Source organism: Notolepis coatsorum, assembly GCF_963971535.1.
Source record: "Notolepis coatsorum genome assembly, chromosome: 10".
NCBI classification, from domain to species: Eukaryota; Metazoa; Chordata; class Actinopteri; order Aulopiformes; family Paralepididae; genus Notolepis; species Notolepis coatsorum.
The window spans coordinates 19,122,379-19,143,900 of record NC_140174.1 but is presented as its reverse complement, the minus strand read 5'-3'; the positions used below and the strand labels follow the sequence as shown (position 1 = coordinate 19,143,900).

Genomic DNA, 21,522 nt, shown 5'->3' with positions numbered 1-21,522 from the left:
TGTCCCGTGACTAAGACGGGGAGGACGTGACCCTCTTGCGCCGCCCCTGTGCCTCAAATAGATCCGCTATCAACTCTATCTTTAATCTTTCAAAATGTTCAGTTGCTATCGCTATTAGCTCTATCTTTAATTTTTCAAAATGTACAGTTGCTATTGCATGCACTCATCTGTGTCTCACCACACACATGAGTGCATGCTTACCAACTGTCCGTCTGCAACACTACTATCACCGACATCTAAGAAGGGAGATCCCCCCTTGAACGGCCCTTCTAAGGTTTCTCTCCTCCACATTGCCTGTGGAGCTTTTTTTCCCTATTGTTAGGTTTTAGTGAGTTTTTCCTTACCTTCGCGTGGGGTATGTCTGGGAGTGCTTGCATTCTTTCATTTATTTGCATTCATCTAAAAAATGTTTGGACCCTATGGTGTTCTTGTTCTGTTCTTGACTTATTGTTATGTTGTCTTCTTGACTTGTTTAAAGAAGACCTGTACGGCCCATGGGGACATTAACGTGTGTTGTCGGGCCCTATAAATAAATTTGATTTGATTTGATTTGATTTATTACACTATTACACACTATTACACACTATTACACTATTACACACTATTACACACTATTACACTATTACACACTATTACACACTATTACACTATTACACACTATTACACTATTACACTATTACACAATATTACACTATTACACACTATTACACTATTACACTATTACACACTATTACACTATTACACTATTACACACTAGTACACTATTACACACTATTACACTAGTACACACTATTACACTATTACACACTATTACACACTATTACACTATTACACTATTACACACTATTATACACTATTATACACTATTATACACTATTACACTATTACACACTATTACACTATTACACACTATTACACTATTACACAATATTACACACTATTACACTATTACACACTATTACACTATTACACTATTACACTATTACACACTATTACACTATTACACTATTACACACTATTACACTATTACACACTATTACACTATTACACTATTACACACTATTACACTATTACACCGAGTACAATGGCACAATCCGCAAGTCTCTACGACAAACGGTTCAAGAGATACACTGAGGGGGTGTGGCCTAAGGGGGCGTGGTCTAAGGATCGGGGGAGTGGTCAACATCGACCAATGAAAGGTGGTCAACATCGACCAATGGCACAATCCGCAAGCCTCTACGACAAACGGTTCAAGAGATACACTGAGGGGGTGTGGCCTAAGGGGGCGTGGTCTAAGGATCGGGGGAGTGGTCAACATCGACCAATGAAAGGGGGTCAACATGGACCAATGAAAAATGAAAGAGGATATCCCTACTGAGTACAATGACACAACCCACAAGACAGAGGGCGTTGTCCAGCAATTCAGTAGTGCAACACAGTGATGGCCAATGATGGGTTAAGTGGATGATGTCATTGGCAGGTCAGCTCAGCCATGAGCCCTGAGCCTCACAGCTGTTAAGCCTGAACCAATCAGCCATGAGCACAATGACTTGCATATTCTGAAATTTCTTTACATGACTGCATTGTCACGTTGATTAAAAGAAAACTATAAGAGATGAAGCGTTGTGACTCGCACAAGAGCACTACAACGAGTAGGCGAAGGGTTGTGCGCGAGATTGTGGCATTCGTGCGATATTGTGGCACTCCTTCGGCGATCGGAACAGAAGGCTAAAAAAAAATGGATTTCTAGAGGGCGATTGCTTGGCGGTCAATGGGGAGGAGAACCTTCAAACAAATGGTCGTCAGTTGAGATAGAAATGTCCAATTCCATTTATTTTTCTTTTGTGAGCGGGATGACAGCCATGTCATCGTTTTGATGTGTTTGTTTTATTTCTACGTCCAAAATTGAGATCACACTCGCAATTCACCCAAGGTAGGGGGAAAAAGATTATTTCAGCTGCTACACTCTAAATTGCAATGCATTCCCAATGGGACCGAAATTTTACCGTTTAAAGTCGATTCGTAGCCAGACGGTGCGGTGAAACTTTTACGAGTTCGAAGACCGCAGTTGCCATAGGCAAGCCGCTCGTTTTGATACCTTTCACGTGTATGGTGCGCGAACGCTTACGTGTTGCAAAGTGTTTGAAACTCTAAATTGCACTGTATTTCCGAAATTTTACCGTTTAAAGTCGATTCGTAGCCAGACGGTGCGGTGAAACTTTACGAGTTCGAATAGTACATCGAGTTGGAGCAAGCCGGTCGTTTTGATACCTTTCACGTGTATGGAGCGCGAACGCTCTGGCACGAGTGTTGTTTGCAAAATCGGTGGATCTCGCACTCTAAATTGCATGCATTTCTGAAATTTTACCGTTTAAAGTCGATTCGTAGCCAGACGGTGCGGTGAAACTTTACGAGTTCGGAGACCGGTGTTGCCATAGGCAAGCCGCTCGTTTTGATACCTTTCACGTGTATGGGGCACGAACGCTTACGTGTTGCAAAGTGTTTGCAAAATCGGTGGAATAAAGAATAAATAAAAAGAGTATGGATATGTATAGTGTGGGTTGCCGTCGCACGATTGGCGCACATGTCACATGACCTGGCCAATCAGAGCGCAAAACGGGAACCCGGAAACACGAACGTGTTGGTAAAAGCATAGACGCTCCCGGGCAGCGTGTCGATGTGTCCTTGAGCAAGACACTTAACCCCTAATTGCTCCCGATGAGCAGGTTGGCACCTTGCATGGTTGCCTCCGCCGTTGGTGTGTGAATGTGTGAGTGAATGGGTAAAATGTGAGTAACAAATTGTAAAGCGCTTTGGATAAAAGCGCTATATGAAAAAGCAGCCATTTAACCCTTTGTCGTGTGAAAGGGTTAACCTTCTGTATTGTCGCAGTGAAAGGGTTAACCATCTGGTAGTGTGGCAGTGAAAGGGTTAACTCGCTGCCCACCTGGTCTTGTCTGCCTTTGGGTCCTGCTCTCACCACCAAACCGTGACAGACAGGGTCTATAGCCTTTCTCCCCCTCTCCTGCAGTTGCGGGAGATGTTGTTCAATCTGCACCATTTGTGCCAGGTTGTTAATCTCTTCTCTGTAGGCTGTTTCATTGTTGTTGGTGATTAGGCCTATCACTGTGGTGTCATCGGCAAGGTCTCTCGCGAGTCTCTATGACAAACGGTTCAAAGGATACAAAAAGGGGGCGCGGCCTAAGGATTGGGGGAGTGGTCAACATAGACCAATGAAAGAGGATATCCCTACTGAGTGCAATAACACAACCCGCAAGTCGCATAGCACACTATTACACTATTACACACTATTACACTATTACACACTATTACACTATTACACACTATTACACTATTAGACACTATTACACTATTACACACTATTACACTATTACACACTATTACACTATTACATACTAATACACTATTACACACTATTACACTATTACACTATTACACACTATTACACTATTACACTATTACATACTATTACACACTATTACACTATTACACTATTACACACTATTACACTATTACACTATTACACACTATTACACTATTACAGTATTACACACTATTACACTATTACACTATTACACACTATTACACTATTACACACTAATACACTATTACACTATTACACTATTACACACTATTACACTATTACACACTATTACCCTATTACACTATTACACACTATTACACTATTACACTATTACACTATTACACACTATTACCCTATTACACTATTACACACTATTACATTATTACACTATTACATACTATTACACACTATTACACTATTACACACTATTACACTATTACACTATTACACTATTACCCTATTACACTATTACACTATTACACACTATTACACTATTACACTATTACACACTATTACACTATTACACACTATTACACTATTACACACTATTACACTATTACACTGTTACACACTATTACACTATTACACTATTACACTATTACACACTATTACACTATTACACACTAATACCTTAGGGGTGTGGCCTAAGGGGGCGTGGTCTAAGGATCGGGGGAGAGGTCAACATCGACCAATGAAAGGTGGTCAACATCGACCAATGAAAGAGGATATCCCTACTGAGTACAATGACACAACCCGCAAGACAGAGGGCGCTGTCAAGCAATTCAGTACTGCAACACAGAGGGTAACTTAAGGGTTAAGTCAAGGGGAGGTCATTGGCAGGTCAGCTGAGCCATCAACACTGAGGAAGGAACATAATTGTTCCGAAACATGTTTGTTTCAGGCTGCCATTAAATATACCAAAATCTGTGAGTGCTGGTCCAAGCGTATTGCTTTCTTTTTCAGCTGAGCCATGAGCCATGAGCCACACAGCTGCATCAGGTGATGCAATCACGAATGACTTGCACTTTCCATACAATGCATGTCTATGAGGGCAGATGCATGACTGCATTGTCACAATGATTAAAAGCAAACCATAAGAGATGAAGCGTTGTGACGCGCACATGAGCACTTCAACGAGTAGGCGAAGGGTTGTGTGCGATATTGTGGCATTCCGTCAACAATTGTGGCCCTGGTGGCGATCGGAACAGAAGGGGAAAAAAGCTAAAAAATCATCGTATTCCTAGAGTGGGATTACATTGGTGTCTATGGGGAGGAGAACCTTCAAACAAATGGTCATCAGTTGAGATAGAAATGTCCAATTCCATTTATTTTTCTTTTGTGAGCAAGCTGACAGCCGTGTCATCGTTTTGATGTGTTTTTTTTTCTACGTCCAAAATTGAGATCACTCTCGCAATTTACCCAAGGTAGTGGAAAAAAAATTATTCCAGCTGCCGCACTCTAACTTGCATTGCATTTCCAATGGGACCGACATTTTCCTGTTTAAAGTCGATTCGTAGCCAAACGGTGTGGTGAAACTCTCCGAGTTTGAATAGCGCTGTTGCCATAGGCAAGCCGGTCGTTTTGATACCTTTCACGTGTATGGGGCGCGAACGCTCTGGCATGAGTAGTGTTTGCAAAATCTGAGAATATAGATAATAAGTAAACACTAGACAATTCCACGCGGGGGAAATTGTGAAAGTGTGGGTGACGCCTGTGCACCGCCGGCCAACGGGGGAGAGGGTCTCTCGCGAGTCTCTATGACAAACGGTTCAAAGGATACAAAAAGGGGGCGCGGCCTAAGGATCGGGGGAGTGGTCAACATAGACCAATCAAAGAGGATATCCCTACTGAGTGCAACGACACAACCCGCAACACTATTACACTATTACACACTATTACACTATTACACACTATTACACACTATTACACACTATTACACACTATTACACTATTACACACTATTACACTATTACACTATTACACACTATTACACACTATTACACTATTACACACTATTACACACTATTACACTATTACACACTATTACACTATTACACACTATTACACTATTACACTATTACACACTATTACACACTATTACACTATTACACTATTACACTATTACACTATTACACACTATTACACTATTACACACTATTACACTATTACACTATTACACACTATTACACACTATTACACTATTACACACTATTACACTATTACACTATTACACACTATTACACTATTACACACTATTACACTATTACACACTATTACACTATTACACACTATTACACTATTACACACTATTACACTATTACACACTATTACACTATTACACTATTACACACTATTACACTATTACACACTATTACACTATTACACTATTACACACTATTACACTATTACACTATTACACACTATTACACTATTACACACTATTACACACTATTACACTATTACACACTATTACACTATTACACACTATTACACTATTACACACTATTACACTATTACACACTATTACACTATTACACACTATTACACTATTACACTATTACACTATTACACACTATTACACTATTACACTATTACACTATTACACACTATTACACTATTACACTATTACACACTATTACACTATTACACACTATTACACTATTACACACTATTACACTATTACACACTATTACACACTATTACACTATTACACACTATTACACTATTACACACTATTACAATATTACACACTATTACACTATTACACTATTACACTATTACACAATATTACACTATTACACACTATTACACTATTACACTATTACACACTATTACACTATTACACACTATTACACTATTACACACTATTACACTATTACACACTATTACACTATTACACACTATTACACTATTACACACTATTACACGCTATTACACTATTACACGCTATTACACACTATTACACACTATTACACTATTACACTATTACACTATTACACACTATTACACTATTACACACTATTACACTATTACACTATTACACACTATTACACTATTACACTATTATACACTATTACACACTATTACACTATTACACACTATTACACTATTACACTATTACACACTATTACACTATTACACTATTACACACTATTACACTATTACACACTATTACACTATTACACACTATTACACTATTACACACTATTACACACTATTACACTATTACACACTATTACACTATTACACTATTACACACTATTACACTATTACACTATTACACACTATTACACTATTACACACTATTACACTATTACACACTATTACACTATTACACACTATTACACTATTACACACTATTACACACTTTTACACTATTACACACTATTACACTATTACACACTATTACACTATTACACTATTACACTATTACACACTATTACACTATTACACTATTACACACTATTACACTATTACACTATTACACACTATTACACTATTACACACTATTACACTATTACACACTATTACACTATTACACACTATTACACTATTACACACTATTACACACTATTACACTATTACACTATTACACACTATTACACACTATTACACTATTACACACTATTACACACTATTACACTATTACACACTATTACACTATTACACAATATTACACTATTACACACTATTACACTATTACACTATTACACACTATTACACTATTACACACTATTACACTATTACACACTATTACACACTATTACACTATTACACACTATTACACACTATTACACTATTACACACTATTACACACTATTACACTATTACACACTATTACACTATTACACAATATTACACTATTACACACTATTACACTATTACACTATTACACACTATTACACTATTACACTATTACACACTATTACACTATTACACACTATTACACTATTACACACTATTACACTATTACACAATATTACACTATTACACACTATTACACTATTACACTATTACACACTATTACACTATTACACACTATTACACTATTACACTATTACACACTATTACACTATTACACACTATTACACTATTACACTATTACACACTATTACACTATTACACACTATTACACTATTACACACTATTACACACTATTACACTATTACACACTATTACACACTATTACACTATTACACACTATTACACACTATTACACTATTACACACTATTACACTATTACACTATTACACAATATTACACTATTACACACTATTACACTATTACACACTATTACACTATTACACTATTACACACTATTACACTATTACACACTATTACACTAGTACACACTATTACACTATTACACACTATTACACACTATTACACTATTACACTATTACACACTATTATACACTATTATACACTATTATACACTATTACACTATTACACACTATTACACTATTACACTATTACACACTATTACACTATTACACAATATTACACACTATTACACTATTACACACTATTACACTATTACACTATTACACTATTACACACTATTACACTATTACACTATTACACACTATTACACTATTACACACTATTACACTATTACACTATTACACACTATTACACTATTACACCGAGTACAATGGCACAATCCGCAAGTCTCTACGACAAACGGTTCAAGAGATACACTGAGGGGGTGTGGCCTAAGGGGGCGTGGTCTAAGGATCGGGGGAGTGGTCAACATCGACCAATGACAGGTGGTCAACATCGACCAATGGCACAATCCGCAAGTCTCTACGACAAACGGTTCAAGAGATACACTGAGGGGGTGTGGCCTAAGGGGGCGTGGTCTAAGGATCGGGGGAGTGGTCAACATCGACCAATGAAAGGTGGTCAACATGGACCAATGAAAAATGAAAGAGGATATCCCTACTGAGTACAATGACACCCGCAAGACAGAGGGCGCTGTCCAGCAATTCAGTACTGCAACACAGTGATGGGCAATGATGGGTTAAAGTGGATGAGGTCATTGGCAGCTCAGCCACGAGCCACACAGCTGAACCAATCATGAGTGAGCCATGAGCCACACAGGTGAAGCAATCACTATGACTTGCATATTTTCTATCCAATGCATTTCTATGGAGGCAGATGCATGACTGCATTGTCACATTGATTAAAAGAAAACTATAAGAGATGAAGCGTTGTGACGCGCACAGAAGCACTACAACGAGTAGGCGAAGGGTTGTGCGCGAGATTGTGGCATTCGTGCGATATTGTGGCACTCCTTCGGCGATCGGAACAGAAGGCTAAAAAATAGTGTGAAAAATGTGATTTCTAGAGTGCGATTGCATGGCGGTCAATGGGGAGGAGAACCTTCAAACAAATGGTCGTCAGTTGAGATAGAAATGTCCAATTCCATTTATTTTTCTTTTGTGAGCGGGTTGACAGCCGTGTCATCGTTTTGATGTGTTTGTTTTATTTCTACGTCCAAAATTGAGATCACACTCGCAATTCACCCAAGGTAGGGGGAAAAAGATTATTTCAGCTGCTACACTCTAAATTGCAATGCATTCCCAATGGGACCGAAATTTTACCGTTTAAAGTCGATTCGTAGCCAGACGGTGTGGTGAAACTTTACGAGTTCGAATAGCATATCGAGTTGGAGCAAGCCGGTCGTTTTGATACCTTTCACGTGTATGGGGCGCGAACGCTCTGGCACGAGTTTGTTGTCAAAATCGGTGGAATAAAGAAGAAGAATAAAGAATAAAAAGAGTATAGATATGTATAGTGTGGGTTGCAACCTGGCTTCGCCCAGGTCACCCACATTAAATAGACAATTCCGCGTGGGGAAAATTGTGAAAGTGTGGGTGGCACCGCCGGCCAACGGGAGAGGGTCTCTCGCGAGTCTCTATGACAAACGGTTCAAAGGATACAAAAAGGGGGCCCGGCCTAAGGATCGGGGGAGTGGTCAACATAGACCATTTGAAGACCATTTGAAACTTTTCGGACTTTTCCGAGTTTTCGAAATTTTTCGGGACTAAGGGGGTGTGGCCTAAGGCAGCATGGTCTAAGGATCGGGGGAGTGGTCAACATCGACCAATGAAAGAGGATATCCCTACCGAGTACAATGGAACCACCCGCAAGTCTCTGCGACAAACGGTTCAAGAGATACACTAAGGGGGTGTGGCATAAGGGGGCGTGGTCTAAGGATCGGGGGAGTGGTCAACATCGACCAATGAAAGGTGGTCAACATCGACCAATGAAAGAGGATATCCCTACTGAGTACAATGACACAACCCGCAAGACAGAGGGCGCTGTCAAGCAATTCAGTACTGCTACACAGAGTGGCAATGAAGGGTAAAGTCGGTGAGGTCATTGGCAAGATTGTCTTTTAATATACTTGTGCTGTTCAAGTTGGTCATGAGCAGTAAGACTCCTGTTTTTATACATAATCAGATTGTTTTTAGTAATACTGTGCACGAGCATTACACTAGAGGTTCCAGTAGTGGGCAGCTTGAATTGCCAGGTCCTAGAACCAGTGCTCTGGGGAGATCTTTTATTTTTAGAGCATTAACTCTGTGGAATGGCCTGCCTCGGAACCTCTGCTGCATTTACAGTAGATTCACTTTTAAAAATAATCTTAAATTGTTTTTAAATTGTTTTTAACACTGTAAAGTAATTTTTTGTTTTTGTTTTACACTAATGTAATTTTAGCTATATTAATTGTCACAGTAGGTTCATTATGCATTGTGTGTACTGACTTTTAATAATAGTTTTTTGCAATAGTGATTGTTTTTGTGTGTTTTTTTGTGTGTGGACCCCAGGAAGACTAGCTGGTTGCTATCGCACCAGCTAATGGGGATCCCTAATAAAATCAAATCAAATCAAGTCAGCTGAGCCATGAGCCATGAGCCTCACAGCTGTTAGGCTGAACCAATCATGAGCCATGAGCCACACAGGTGATGCAATCACGAATGACTTTGCATTTTCACTTTGAATGTATTCCAATGGAGGCAGATGCATGACTCCATTGTCATGATGATTAAAAGCAAACCATAAGAGATGAAGCGTTGTGAAGCGCACATGAGCACTTCAAGGAGTAGGCAAATTGTGGCATTCCGTCGACAATTGTGGCCCTGGTGGTGATCGGAACAGAAGGGGAAAAAGCTCAAAAATCATCGTATTTCAAGAGTGGGATTACATTGTGTCTATGGGGAGGAGAACCTTCAAACAAATGGTCATCAGTTGAGATAGAAATGTCCAATTCCATTTATTTTCAATATTTTATTTGTTATTTACGTCCAAAATTGAGATCACTCTCGCAATTTAACCAAGGTAGTGGAAAAAAAATTATTCCAGCTGCCGCACTGCAATGCATTTCCAATGCGACCGAAATGTTCTCGTTTAAAGTCGATTCGTAGCCAAACGGTGCGGTGAAACATTCCGAGATTGAATAGTGCTGTTGCCATAGGCAAGCCGGTCGTTTTGATACCTTTCACGTGTATGGGGCGCGAACGCTCTGGCACGAGTAGTGTTTGCAAAATTGGTGGAATAATAATAATAAAAATATGAACAAGAACTAGACAATTCCGCGCGGGGGAAATTGTGAAAGTGTGGGTGACGCCTGTGCACCGCCGGCCAACGGGAGAGGGTCTCTCGCGAGTCTCTATGACAAACGGTTCAAAGGATACAAAAAGGGGGCGTGGCCTAATGATCAGGGGAGTGGTCAACATAGACCAATGAAAGAGGATATCCCTACTGAGTGCAATGACACAACCCGCAAGTCGCATAGCACTATTACACTATTACACACTATTACACTATTACACACTATTGCACTATTACACTATTACACACTATTACAAACTATTACACTATTACACACTATTACACTATTACACACTATTACACACTATTACACACTATTACACTATTACACACTATTACACTATTACACTATTACACACTATTACACTATTACACACTATTACACACTATTACACACTATTACACTCTATTACACTATTACACACTAGTACACTATTACACTATTACACACTATTACACTATTACACACTATTACACTATTACACACTATTACACTATTACACACTATTACACTATTACACTATTACACACTATTACACAATTACACACTATTACACTATTACACACTATTACACACTATTACACTATTACACTATTACACACTATTACACACTATTACACACTATTACACTATTACACTATTACACACTATTACACTATTACACACTATTACACTATTACACACTATTACACTATTACACTATTACACTATTACACACTATTACACTATTACACACTATTACACTATTACACACTATTACACTATTACACTATTACACTATTACACACTATTACACTATTACACACTATTACACTATTACACTATTACACACTATTACACTATTACACTCTATTACACTCTATTACACTATTACACACTATTACACTATTACACACTATTACACACTATTACACACTATTACACTATTACACTATTACACACTATTACACTATTACACTATTACACACTATTACACTATTACACACTATTACACACTATTACACACTATTACACACTATTACACTCTATTACACTCTATTACACTATTACACTATTACACACTATTACACTATTACACTATTACACACTATTACACTATTACACTATTACACACTATTACACACTATTACACTATTACACTATTACACTATTACACACTATTACACACTATTACACTATTACACTATTACACAGTATTACACTATTACACACTATTACACTATTACACTATTACACATTTGTGAGCGGGCTGACAGCCGTGTCATCGTTTTGATGTGTTTGTTTTATTTCTACGTCCAAAATTGAGATCACTCTCGCAATTCACCCAAGGTAGTGGAAAAAAGATTATTTCAGCTCCCGCACTCTAAGGCTACGTTTAGACGAGCGTTTTGTGAACAGAAACCGCAAAAGTCATCTTGCGGTTTCACTTTTAATTTTACGTTTAGACGAGCGTTTTGGGGTGGAATTCTCCGTGCAGACGACGCTGTAACGACGGACCCCCACTGTCACACGATTGGCGCATATGTCACATGACGTGCTGTGAAGACCCGCCCTACTCTGCCTCTGATTCGCAGACTGTGGATGGGGAATGTGATTGGGTCAAAGCAGAGTCACTCACAGACAGTGGTCCACTCACGCCGCGGGACAGATTCTTGTGTATTTAACCCTTTCACTGCCACACGACAGCCGGTTGTGTGATAGTAAAGGGTTAACCTACTGTCGTGTGGCAGTGAAAGGGTTAAAAGTACTGCCAATGTAGCCTTCAGGTGATCTCCGTTGATATAGTCAGACATACTTGCTTTGTTTACGTCTCGGCTACTGGCGCATACCTGCTACCTGTGACGTAAGCAGTACGCGCGACCAGAGCCGTGACAACCGTTTCGTCATCGTTTTAACAGATTTATACGGTTTAACAGTTTAGACGAGAGCGCAAAGCTTTTGCGTTTCTAGGAATTCCACCCTGGAAGGTAGTCTCACTTTTTTGCGGTTTCACCCCCCGTAAAAACGCCGTTTCCGTATAAAAGAAAGGCACATCCGCAGAAAATATTTTTGCGGATTCACCTGCTAGCGTTTCCGTCTAAACGGGGCCTAAGTTACAATGCATTTCCAATGGGACCGAAATGTTACAGTTTAAAGTCAATTCGTAGCCAGACGGTGCGGTGAAACTTTACGAGTTCGAATAGCGCTGTTGCCATAGGCAAGCCGGTCGTTTTGATACCTTTCACGTGTATGGGGCGCGAACGCTCTGGCACGAGTAGTGTTTGCAAAATCAGTGGAATAATAATAATAAAAAGATGAACAAGAACTAGACAATTCCGCGCGGGGGAAATTGTGAAAGTGTGGGTGACGCCTGTGCACCGCTGGCCAACGGGAGAGGGTCTCTCGCGAGTCTCTATGACAAACGGTTCAAAGGATACAAAAAGGGGGCGCGGCCTAAGGATCGGGGGAGTGGTCAACATAGACCAATGAAAGAGGATATCCCTACTGAGTGCAATGACACAACCCGCAAGTCGCATAGCACTATTACACTATTACACACTATTACACTATTACACACTATTACACTATTACACTATTACACACTATTACACACTATAACACTATTACACTATTACACACTATTACACTATTACACACTATTACACTATTACACACTATTACACACTATAACACTATTACACTATTACACACTATTACACTATTACACTATTACACACTATTACACAATTACACACTATTACACTATTACACTATTACACACTATTACACAATTACACTATTACACTATTACACACTATTACACTATTACACACTATTACACTATTACACTATTACACACTATTACACTATTACACTATTACACACTATTACACTATTACACTATTACACAATATTACACTATTACACACTATTACACACTATTACACTATTACACACTATTACACTATTACACACTATTACACACTATTACACACTATTACACTATTACACTATTACACACTATTACACACTATTACACTATTACACACTATTACACTATTACTCACTATTACACACTATTACACTATAACACACTATTACACACGATTACACTATTACACACTATTACACACTATTACACTATTACACTATTACACTATTACCCACTATTACACTATTACACACTATTACACTATTACACTATTACACACTATTACACTATTGCACTATTACACACTATTACACACTATTACACTATTACACACTATTACACTATTACACACTATTACACTATTACACTATTACACACTATTACACTATTACACTATTACACTATTACACACTATTACACACTATTACACTATTACACACTATTACACTATTACACAATATTACACTATTACACTATTACACTATTACACACTATTACACTATTACACACTATTACACTATTACACAATATTACACTATTACACTATTACACACTATTACACTATTACACACTATAACACTATTACACACTATTACACTATTACACTATTACACACTATTACACTATTACACTATTACACTATTACACACTATTACACTATTACACACTATTACACACGATTACACTATTACACACTATTACACTATTACACTATTACACACTATTACACTATTACACTATTACACTATTACACACTATTACACACTATTACACTATTACACTATTACACACTATTACACTATTACACACTATTACACTATTACACTATTACACACTATTACACTATTACACTATTACACTATTACACACTATTACACTATTACACGCTATTACACTATTACACACTATTACACTATTACACACTATTACACTATTACACACTATTACACACTATTACACTATTACACTATTACACACTATTACACTATTACACACTATTACACTATTACACACTATTACACTATTACACTATTACACACTATTACACTATTACACACTATTACACTATTACACACTATTACACTATTACACTATTACACTATTACACACTATTACACACTATTACACTATTACACACTATTACACTATTGCACTATTACACACTATTACACTATTACACAATATTACACTATTACACTATTATACTATTACACTATTACACTATTACACACTATAACACTATTACACTATTACACACTATTACACTATTACACTATTACACACTATTACACTAATACACTATTACACTATTACACTATTACACACTATTACACTATTACACACTATTACACACTATTACACACGATTACACTATTACACTATTACACTATTACACTATTACACTATTACACACTATTACACTATTACACTATTACACTATTACACACTATTACACACTATTACACACTATTACACTATTACACACGATTACACACTATTACACTATTACACTATTACACACTATTACACTATTACACACTATTATTATTATTATTATTATTATTATTATTATTATTATTATTATTATTATTATTATTATTATTATTATTGTTAATGTTACACACTATTATTATTATTATTATTATTATTATTATTATTATTATTATTATTATTATTATTATTATTATTATTATTATTATTATTATTATTATTATTATTATTATTATTGTTAATGTTATTATTATTATTATTATTATTATTATTATTATTATTATTATTATTATTATTATTATTATTATTATTATTATTATTATTATTATTATTATTATTATTATTATTATTATTATTACTATAAATAATAATACTGTTATTAGTATTACTGAGCTTATTATTATCATCATCATCATCATCATCATCATCATCATCATCATCATCATCATCATCATCATCATCATCATCATCATGCAGGTGAACACCAGGAAGGCTGCTGGCCCAGATGGTATAACAGGACGCATACTCAAGTCCTGTGCCAACCAGCTGGCCCCGGTGTTCACCGCCATATTTAATCAAACCCTGGCGGAGTCAGTGGTCCCTGCCTGCTTCAAGATGTCTACCATCATCCCTGTACCGAAGAAACCCTCCCCAACATGTCCAAATGACTACAGACCGGTGGCACTCACCTCTGTGGTCATGAAATGTTTCGAGAGGCTGGTCAAGGACCACATTTGTGCCTCCCTCCCCAGTGATATGGACCCTATGCAATTTGCATACAGGACAAACAGGTCCACTGACGACGCGGTCTCCCAGGTACTGCACAGCACCCTCTCTCACCTTGACCGTCAGAAGGGGGGCTATGTGAGACTGTTGTTCATTGACTACAGCTCAGCGTTCAACACCATAGTCCCCACCAGACTGGTGGACAAGCTGATCGAGCTAGGTCTGAGCTCCGCCCTGAGCGCCTGGGTACTGGACTTTCTGAGCGAAAGACCCCAGGCGGTCAGGGTGGGGGGTCAGACCTCCAACACCATCACCCTGAGCATCGGGTCCCCCCAGGGCTGTGTTCTGAGCCCCCTGCTGTACTCACTCTACACACACGATTGTGTGGCCAAGTTCAGCTCCAACTCCATAGTGAAGTTCGCAGACGACACAGTGGTGGTGGGGCTGATCTCGGACAACGACGAGAAGGCCTACCGGGAGGAGGTTGAGGTACTGGAACGCTGGTGCCAGGACAACAGCCTGCTCCTGAACATTGGTAAAACCAAGGAGCTGATCATGGATTATAGGAGAGGACAGCAGGAGACGCACACACCACTGATGATTAACGGGGCTACCGTGGACAGGGTGAGCAGCTTTAAGTACCTGGGGGTCCACATCTCAGAGGATCTGACATGGTCAACACACATAGACACAGTAGTAAAGAAGGCGAAACAGCGCCTCTACCACCTGAGACAGTTAAGGAAGTTCAGAGTATCGGGGAAGATACTCCAGTCCTTCTACTCAGGAGCTGTAGAGAGCATCCTGACCGGAAACATCACTGCCTGGTATGGAAACAGCACGGCACAGGACAAGAAGGCCCTACAGAGAGTGGTGCGCTCAGCCGAGCGTACCACAGGTACACTACCTCCCCTGCAGGTTCTATACAACAAGAGGTGCAAATCCAGAGCCTGCAGAATAATGAAAGACCCCCACCACCCCAATAACAGCCTGTTTCAGCTGCTGAGGTCAGGCAGACGCCTGCAAACCCCAGCTACTAGGACAGAGAGGCTTAGGCTTAGCTTCTTCCCCCAGGCCATCAGAGTCCTGAACAATGAACATTGAGTACCACAGAACACTGAACTATCCACACATAAGCACACATGAGCACACACACGACATGCACGCTGTGCACGCTCACACACTAGCAGCCACTTTAACACTTTAACATGAGCGGGCACACACTCATGCCGCACACACTCACACTTATTGCCAAAAGGAAAGGCCACTTTAAATCAGTATTAGCAACAGTAACTGTGTATTGCACTACCAAAGCTACCTAGCATGTCCTATATGCTCTGTAAATAACTATGTACAGATACCGATTTTGATGTCACACCATGTTACCTGTTACCTGTTACCTGTTATTGCACAACTCTTTTTGTATTGGATTCTATTATATGTTGTACCCACTGTATTGCACATCGTTGCGGGCAAGACCACCCGCATTTCATTGTATACTCGTATGCCGTGACAAATAAAACTCTTGACTTGACTTGACTTGATCATCATCATTATCATCATTACCATCATCATCATATTGTAATTTATCTTCATAAGCTTTGACTTACCATTAGCTTGAGAGATCATGATGCCTGTGGTAAAAAAAAAAAAGTGATAGGTACAATAAATAAATACACAAATACATAAATGATAGCATCTGCATCAGACTCAGACATTGTACCATGCAATAGTACATCACTAAAGCTCACATTTACTCACTGATCTACACTGCCCTGCAGAAGCTAACCGCAGTAATAATAATAATAATAATAATAATAATAATAATAATAATAATAATAATAATAATAATAATAATAATAATAATAATAATAATAATAATAATAATAAATAATAATAATAATAATAATAATAATAATAATAATAATAATAATAATAATAATAATAATAATAATAATAATAATAATAATAATAATAATAATAATAATAATAATAATAATAATAATAATAATATCTTAGATGTATATAGCGCCTTTCAAGAGACCCAAGGCGCTTAACAGGAGGGGGCAGCTAGGGGAAGGGGATCAGGGAACAACGTAACAACAAAGTAAAAATAAATAAAAAAAATTATAAAAAATCAGGCAGAGTCATTTACAAATTTGGTGAAGAGGTGGGTTTTGAGTTGGGATTTGAAGGAGTGCAGGGATGTAGCACTACGGATGTTTGGAGGGAGTGAGTTCCAGAGGGTGGGTGCGGCAACAGAGAAGGCTCTGGGACCTACAGTCCGCAGTTTGGTGGTGGGATGGAGAGGAGACCGGAGTCAGAGGACCACAGTAACTACAATAATTTTCAAAATGTTGTTATGAGTGAAATTTTACTTCTCAATATCTGGTGTATCTCGTGATAACGTTTCAGAGTTCAATCTTGCTCTGTTTTACAGAAAAGGGTATAAAGAATTGCAGTAACTACAAAATCACTGGAATAGAAATAGAATCCCGAGAGAAATTTGACCATAGTCAAAGAACTTTAAAGCCATTTCTCTCAGTTTTACTGCATAGCTCCTGCGGTTAGCTTCTGCAGGCCAGTATAGTTCCTGCAGTTAGCTTCTGCAGGCCAGTATTTCCTGCGGTTAGCTTCTGCAGGCCAGTATAGTTCCTGCGGTTAGCTTCTGCAGGCCAGTATAGTTCCTGCGGTTAGCTTCTGCAGGGCAGTGTAAATGGGACAGAATGTAACAATACTTACTCATGATCCCCAAAAGCAGCAAAGGTAACATCATCTCGCGCCCCGTTCTAACCAGCTCAGGAGTGAAATCTGTTGGCACATAAACACACAAACATGGCACATTTGATTGCTCAAATTGAATGAATAAAAAAAGATTGTTAACAAAACTCCTGTAAAATATGCTACTGTATAACAGCTTGTCAACAGCAAATCACCCACCTGTTGGCCAGTGTCCTCTCTCTCTCATGGATACAGGGATCTGTGATCCTGGAGGTCGGTCAGGTGTCTTTTATAGTCTGGAATGTCACAGTACCTCTCTGGTTTCACCTGTTGGAGAACTACTCCACGACGATTCCTGTCAATGATGATGGAGAATCAAACAACCGGTTTCCTCATACTTCCCATCAGACAGTTTAACAAACACACAAAAGAAGGAGTAGCCTATACTGAATATCGTCACAGCTGTGATCTGGTCCTAGGTGAGAGTCTGCAGGCCAGAGCAGGGTATACGTGCCAAAGATAAAGGGGGAGTTCACCCAAAATGTAAAACAACATATCCCCCCTTTACCACATATACTTTACTGCATATAATCCTCCTATATACTTACTTATACACAGGGGTGTAAAGTACTTGAGTAATTGTACTTCGTTAGAATACTTAAGTACTGTTTTGGGGGATTAGTATTTCACTCGAGTATTATTAGGTTTATATACTTGTATGGGGCGCCAGGGTGGCGCACCACATAGCTGCGCTGCAGTGCAACGCGGACGTCCCGGGTTCGACTCCCGGACCCGGAGACCTTTGTCTTCCCCCAAGTCTTCTCCCAAAACCTTCCTCTCTGTCGGGCCTGTCCGAAATAAAGCAGTAAAATGCACACAAAAAAACATAAAAAAAAAAGTTTGTATAGGCCTACTTGTACTTTTACATTTCAGAGAAAAAAAACATACTTTTAAAATGCAGACCTACAAAGTACAAATCTTGCAGGGAGGTCCAACCATTTTAATTAGTATATTTGTTTCTCTGGCCGAACTAACGTTAACGTTATTAACTTATTAATCTTGCGGCCACACTTTATTTGAAAATGAATCTTCCCATACCCATGCTGATTGGTCCTTGTGTGAGCGTATGCTTGGTTTCATTCCAGCCTTGCCTAAACACCAGCTGATGATTTCACTAATTGGCTCACCTCTTCAACTAACTCACCTGGTGCAATGTGTAGTTAAAATGAAAACTTGGCCCAAGATGGAATGAGTTTGAGACCCCTGGTCTATCCCTTGCAATAAAAAAAAGTTGTAAACTTTTTTACTTTTACTCAAGTGTGTTTGTAGCCATATAACTAACTATGTATGATAGCATGTACAATGATGATGAACACACCCAACTCTCTGCTCCTCAAACCCACGAATGCAAAGAATGGACTTGTGTTGAATATATGAATTGAAAATGGGGGACCCTGATGGAAACAAGACAAACGTCTTTCTCAGGTCTGCATCCCCTTAACAATTGTATGTATTGAGCCGTACTGTATTGTACCCATTCTGCAATCTGTTAAATAAAGTTTTCATTCATTCATTCATTCATTCATTCATTCATTCATTCATTCATTTCATTCATTCATTCATGTTCTTGGGGAGAACATTCCTGCTAGTTGTTCTCGGAAGAATGAACTTGCACGGTCACAAGCATACATAATTCAGTTTGATATGGTACATTCTTAAAATATTAAGATTAGGTTAATAAGATTAAGATTAGATTAATAAGATTAAGATAAGATTAATAAGATTAAGATAAAGACTTTGAAGAAGTCTTTATTCATTGCACACATTGACAATGTCGTCATGCAGTGACACACACATGCGATGGGCGGCACACACAGATACACACACATTCTTTCTTTTTTGGGTCACAGATGAAATGTTCCTCTCTGCGTTTGACCCATCCCGTCGTCCTTCCCCCCAAGGGCAGCCGGGAGCAGACATGGGCTGCGGCGTGGGGCAGCGCTCCTGTCCGTTTTTGTCAGTGTTAGCGATCTGTTCTGCATGTTTTTCCATTGGATTTATCTTATCGGGAGGGGAAACCCTTGCGAGCATGGGGAGAACATAAGATATTCCTGGGGAAATTCAGGCATCATAACAGCATGGGGGATGGGGGGGGGGGGGGTACAGCAGGTAGTAAAAACAACACAAGCAGTGTAAACAAATAAGTCAATATAATTTACTATCTAACTAACTGAAATATACAGTAGCAATATACATGTCAACTCCACCTGGGTAACTGGCAACACGGCAACCTGGTCCCCAAGCGGGAATAGAACCCGGGACCTTCTAGCTGTGAGGCGACAGTGTTAACCTGTTTTTACTGCTGTGAAGATAGATAGATAGATATACTTTATTAATCCCCTTGGGGAAATTCAGGAAGCACTTTGAACTGCAATTTCTGTATGAAAAGTGGTATACAAATAAAGTTTATTATTATTATTATTAACCACTACACCACCATGCTGCCTCACAGAAGAATTGATTGATTGATTGAAAACTTTATTAACATATTGCAGAATGGGTACAATACAGTATGGCTCAATACACAATTGTTAAGGGGATGCAGACCAGAGAAAGACGTTTGTCTAGTTTACATCAGGGTCCCCCATTTTCAATTCATCGTAACATTT

General features: G+C 38.5%; 1 long non-coding RNA gene across 1 annotated transcript; it reads right to left on the bottom strand.

The window, feature by feature from the left end:
- Window positions 1-17,740: 17,740 nt before the first annotated feature.
- Window positions 17,741-19,189, bottom strand: LOC311236081. Its single transcript, XR_014620195.1, has 3 exons — window positions 19,073-19,189; window positions 18,875-18,943; window positions 17,741-17,766 (listed from the first exon to the last, which is right to left on the bottom strand). It is a non-coding gene; the product is annotated as an uncharacterized lncRNA (long non-coding RNA).
- Between the last annotated feature and the right edge of the window lie 2,333 nt (window positions 19,190-21,522).